Below are 6000 nucleotides of genomic sequence, written 5' to 3' on the forward strand. Positions count from 1 at the left end.
AGAATTAAAACTAAAATCTGTAAACTGTTTAAAAGAAAGAAAATGAAATGAAAGAATAACACCTAAACTAAAATAATGCAATAATGAACTTAAAATGATCTAAACTAATGAATCTGGATATGCAAATTAAAGAAACCTAGATGCTCAACATATGAAACCAATGAACAAATGAATCTCTTAGTTATATGCCTATTCTAGAAATGTAAATGTAAATGCAAAGACTAGATTTTCATGTACAGAACCAAATGGAAAGAGATGTAAAATCACAAATGAAAGAAACAGACTAAGTATATTAGGCAAATGTAAAAATCAGAGGCAAATATGCAATGGATTGGAAGAAAGAGTCTCAATTACTCTTCAGAATGACATTCTGTAAAAGATGAAGTCCACTTTGGGGTCTTCTTGTTCATATCTCAGAAATTGAAATGGCAATTCTCACTCAATTATCCAACCAATGCACACTTAACTCAGAATTTTACATCCAACCATAGCTAATCATGAAAACCTATTCTAAGAACAAGTAACAGCAATTACCTATGCTAAATTCAATCATCAAGGACAAAAAAAATCAATCCTAAACTACAATTCATCACCATACTCATAACAGAAACCAAATTGATACAATCAATGAAAGAAACATAAAAGGAAAATACGAAAATCTAAAATCAACTTCAGAATGCAAAATTAACAACTACAAAAGCTAGAATCATAAAATCTCGTGCAGAATAAATACCAATCAAACAGAAATGTAAATTGAATTAGAATCTAAAATTGCAAGTAAAATGAACTATCAACAAAGTATAATTCCAGAATGAACTAAGCATCGTAGAAAAAGAAATTTCACTATTTCAGAAACAAGAATTACAAAAGAATCGATACCGGAAGACTTCAAGAATGATCCAAGGTCTGTCACCCCATGGAACTCCTCTAAATAATCCAGAATCAAGAACAAGATCTCTATATTCTACAAAAGCGAAATAAACCCTTGCTACTTTGAAAGCAAATGAAAAACCTGCACTACTCTCTCACTCGCGATCTCGAATCGTTCCGTGGAGTCTGTCACCCTCCACTCGATACCCCTCAAAACTATTTACATAACCCCTTTATATAGGGTCTATCAGAACAAGAAAAACAGAAAGGAAAAGAGGAATAGAGAACCTCTGAACGCTTTGACGCTTTGTTTCCCATCGGACGGTCTATTTTCGCCTTCATCACGAGCCCTCCGATCATCTTCTCTTCGGTCAGCTCCGGTCAGCTTTGGTCAGCTTCTTCTCCTTGCAGAACAACCTCTGCTCACGTGCTATGGAGCTCGAACTCTACTCTTCTCTTGCTAACCCTAACGCGAGAGGGTGCTCTCTGCCAAATGCATCACGAAGCAAGACCCTTGCAAAGACTGCTCTGCCAGGCAAAAACGCCGTCGTTGCACTAAAGTTCAGCCCAAATTGCAACAGTCCAATCTAATCAGGCCCAATTTCTTCAACCCAACAGTACTGTAGTGCAGACTAATCCAATTCTTGCAGCTCAAATCCAATTCTTGCGGCTCAAATTGATGCAAATATATGCAGGTTGAGAGTTACTCCCTCCCCACCCCCAACCACTTCCTACACCTCTTCAATTGTTTTTAACTACAAAACTACCCTTTTCATTTTAATCTTTTACTTTATTTATAAAAACACTAAATCCTTAACTTCTCTCCATATCTGTTTCTTCCCATCCCATTCTCCATACTCGTTTCCCATTCTCCATATTTGTTTCCACTTCATTCGTTCTTTCTTCTCCATTTTGGTCCCTTGGTTGTGTGTTCGTGATGCGGTGGTTCTGAGCATTGTTACGCCTATCGGAGTTTCTCTCTCGTGTCTTTTTGTTAAATAGTTTTGAGAATGAGGGTTTGTGCTCTGGATTTGCGGTTCTGTAATCCATTTCTGGACTTGATGTTTGTTCTGTGACCCAATGCTACTTCTGGATTCATGCATGTCGATTTTATGCTTCACTTTTGTCCTGAAATTCTGAGTTCGGTGTCTCTTTCAAGTGATTTGTTGTGTTAATTGAAGGCAATATGTAGTATTTAATGAAAATGAAAATATTTATTAGATTGAAAGCATATAACGTGTGTCGTGTATTAAATTTTAATGTTATTAAAATTTATAATTTATATTATTATAATAATTATATTAAAAAATTAAATTTTAAAAAAAAAGTAATAAAAATAATAATATATAATCCAATTTAATATATAAATATATTAAATTATTAAATTATTATTAAATGTTAAAAATGAAAATAAAATTAAAAAAACATCAATCATACTATCAGAGAACATTTTAATAATTATTAAAATATAATTTGTATTATTATAATAATTATATAAAAAAAATTAAAATTAAAATCACTAAAATAAAAGTAATAAAAATAATAATATAAAATCCAATTTAATATATATAAATATATTAAATTATATTAAATTATTAAATTATTATGAAATTTTAAATAGAAAATAAAATTAAAAAAAAATACCAATCATGGTATGAGAGAACATATTTATCGGATTTAACGAAAGTTTTTAAAAATTTATTTTTATTTTTATTTTATTAACTATTTAATTAAATTTAAAAATTTAATGTTATTTAATATATTTTATATTTAAATAACTATTAAAATATAATTTATAATATTATAATAGTAATATTAAAAAAATAAAAATAAAAATAATAGTAATTAAGAAATCTAAAAATTTTGAAATGTTATTTTATTAATTTAATATTTTTGTTTATGTTGAAATGGGATGCAGATAACCGCTTGAAGAGTTCATGTCTCTACCGAACGTCCTTCTTGCTCTTGCTCCAAATAATCGATCGGTGTAGGGGGTAACCTACAGAACACACTCACTCAAGTTAGAATTTTTCTCATAGGCTTTTTGTAATTCAATAGTGAGTAAAAGTGAGTTTACCTCAAAATTTAAACCCTTATTTATAGAGTTGTCTTAATGATTATTAATGCAAACCTTAACCGCTTAACAGTAGCTGTTGTGACATTAATTGCGCCTTAACTCTGCTCAATGGTTATTGGGACCGAGCGGTCATGAAATGTTTTCTGGCATGTCAACCGCTCGGTCCTTTGTTAACTCATTGAAAAGTGTACCAAATTGTATCAAGTAATATAAAATGGTAAGACCAAATATCTTATCCTAGAAGACTCACGATACTAGACAATTGTATAATTACTTAACTAATTAAGACTGAAAAGATATTTTGTTGGTTTTTTAAATGCAAATGCAACAAAAGTAAATATGAATGCAAATTGATCAATTGAGGCTAAAACACAAATGAATGGATGATGTTGATAATATGAGATGATAATGTTGCTGGGGTATAGATTTCACCATCCTTACTTTCATGCATATAAGAATTCATCTTCTTCATTAAATTGTTAGGAGTCACTCTCTAAATTACTTAAAGCTCGATCCCTCGGCGAAGAATGCCTATCCTTAATTATTAGACCACAATCCCTTGCATCCCTAATAATTAATTATGCATTACGAATAAAAGCTTAAGACAACTAAACCTCCTATCCCCATCGTTAGACAATATTGCTTTTGGGAGAAATTCTCCAGATCTTGGTTTCTAGGTATTTCCCAATAACAAAGAAAAACCAAATATAATAGACATAAATCAAAGGAGAAAATCCCTAACAATTAATGAAAGAAGCATATAATAATTCACAACAAATTCAAATATATGAGAGTTTAGAGGTTACATCTTCCCCAACAACAAATAAGATTAGTTCTCTATCGCCATGAAGAAACTAGGTGTACAATGGAATGAAAGAGATAGAAAAACCCTAGGGCGTGCAAGTCCTTAAATAGAGCAAAAATATAGTCCAAGCCCAATAACGCTTGCACTCAGCGCCCCACTTAGGGCAACCGGGCGAGCTTGCGAGAGGAGTGGCGCTTAGGGCCCTAAGAGGGTGCCCAGGCGGTGTGCGGCACAAAGAAGCTGGCACTCAACGCCTTTAATGGAGCGCCCAGGTGGTGATGCGTGACATCCTGCGCTGAGGGCCCTTTAAAGAGGCAACCAGGCTCCCTGCGACCTTCTTCAGCCTTCTTCTCTAATACTTTATTTGTCCCTTTTGAGTTCCAACTCCTTGATATTTTTGCTCTTCTTCCAAATCATACTAATAACCTACAAAATTAAGGGAATTTAGTGATAAAATTATTATTTATACCCTCTACTCACTTATTCACAAAACTAAACTAAAAACATGAGTTCAAGCAAGCTTTTAAGTCAAAAAGGGTTGATTTAATATCAAAATTGCAGCACAAATATTTTGCCACCTTACCCAATTGGTCCGTTATAAGCTCATAGTAACAATTTTAATATATTTATATATATTAAATTAAATTTTATATCATTAATTTTTTTTATTATTAATTTTATTTTAGTTATTCTAATTTTAATTTTTTTAATATAACTATTGTAATAATACAAATTATATTTTAATAATTATTAAAATATGAAAATATATTAAGTAGTATTAGATTTTTAAGTTAAATTAAATAAATATTAAATTATAAATAAGAAACAAAGTGTTAAAAAAATTGTTAAAAGAGAAGAGGTGCAAGGTTACTTAATAAAAAAGAGAAAAAGTTAAGAAAATATTTACTAAGGTTAAAAAGGAAATTTTTGAAAATGTAGGAGGTGCATGGTGAAGGAATTGGAGGTGCAGGATAAAACACTCTTTTCATATTAGCACCAGAACAATGCAGAATATGGGTTCAAAAATAGAACATCCAGCCCAATGTTTAGTGCAATCAGTGATTTCAATTCAATTAAGCACAAGGATTTATCAACAATTAAAAAAACAGAACATCTCAGAAAATAAAGAAAATAAAAAACATATTTAAGCTAAAATAAAGAAATGAATTTTTATTAAAAGATTTTTCAAAAATATTAATTTCCTAATCATTAACAAACACTAAAAATTGCTCCTAAAAATCTTTTTATCTATAATTTTATAAAACTAAAGAATTGAAGGAAAAACCTAAAACTATCCTAATTCTACAAAATTAGAAAAGAAAAGACTAACAAATACTTCTAAAAATAGAAAAATATGTAAATTTTGGAGAGTTATTGTATCCTGACTTAATGGTTAACATTGTTATCAAAATATACATCGTATTTGGTGTAGAAAACATAGTACCCAATACTCAGTATTCGATGTTCGACTAAGTGATATATTCATAGAATATCTAGTAGTTGTTTTATTAACTAAGGGTTAAACAATACTGGTACCTGATAAATAATATCATGTCTTTATTTTAAATAACTCAGTCAAATAATTAGCAAGATTGAGAGAACTCAACCATGTACAATACACTTATCTTTATATTTACATAAATTTAAATTAGATAACATTGATGAAATTTCAACTCATTATACAAATTGTAAATTCAAATGAGAAAACCAATTAAAAGAAGCAAAATCTCACTATGAATAATAAGGGAAGCAACACTCACGCTCCATGATTAACCTCTTTATAACCTTAAGAGTTAAGAAGAACCACTAACGTGAAAAGATTCAATAACACCATTAAAAAAAAGTAAAAGATAAATGAATTGAAAATTTATTGGAAGTTTTCATTTTTCATATGAATTTACCTGCAGATATTCTGTGGAACTTTCAAAAACCACATAAAAACTTATAGAAAAATAATTTTATACATTATTTTTATAGAAAATCTGCATAAAACAACTTACGAAATATGAAAAATTATAGTAGTAATGATCTTCCAAAGTTATTATGAATTAAATAATGAAAAGTTATCATGAAAAAACCTTTCTAGAACAATAACTAGTACGACATACTTTTATGTTAATTATTTAAATTAAAAAAATAAAATTGTCAGTGTTGCAACGTGTAGATGACATAAAACATGTGTTATAGTTTCACCTTAAAATTTTTATTTCAGTTTGGTAGAAAGTAACTACAGTTGTAAAAGATGAGA

The 6000-nt window shown here is 29.7% G+C and overlaps 1 protein-coding gene across 2 annotated transcripts in view; it reads right to left on the minus strand.

The window, feature by feature from the left end:
* LOC108333857 (uncharacterized) overlaps positions 1-1395 on the minus strand; it is a 37919-nt gene extending 36524 nt beyond the window's left edge. Inside the window, exon 1 of one of the 2 annotated variants that reach the window (XM_017569318.2) lies at positions 1159-1395. The gene's annotated coding sequence lies outside the window, so the exon portion shown is untranslated. Of the gene's footprint in view, positions 1-879; positions 965-1158 lie in introns of those variants that run through there. The other variant, XM_052871155.1, reaches the window with a different exon arrangement.
* Between the last annotated feature and the right edge of the window lie 4605 nt (positions 1396-6000).

This window comes from Vigna angularis, chromosome 11 (assembly GCF_016808095.1).
Source record: "Vigna angularis cultivar LongXiaoDou No.4 chromosome 11, ASM1680809v1, whole genome shotgun sequence".
NCBI lineage: Eukaryota > Viridiplantae > Streptophyta > Magnoliopsida > Fabales > Fabaceae > Vigna > Vigna angularis.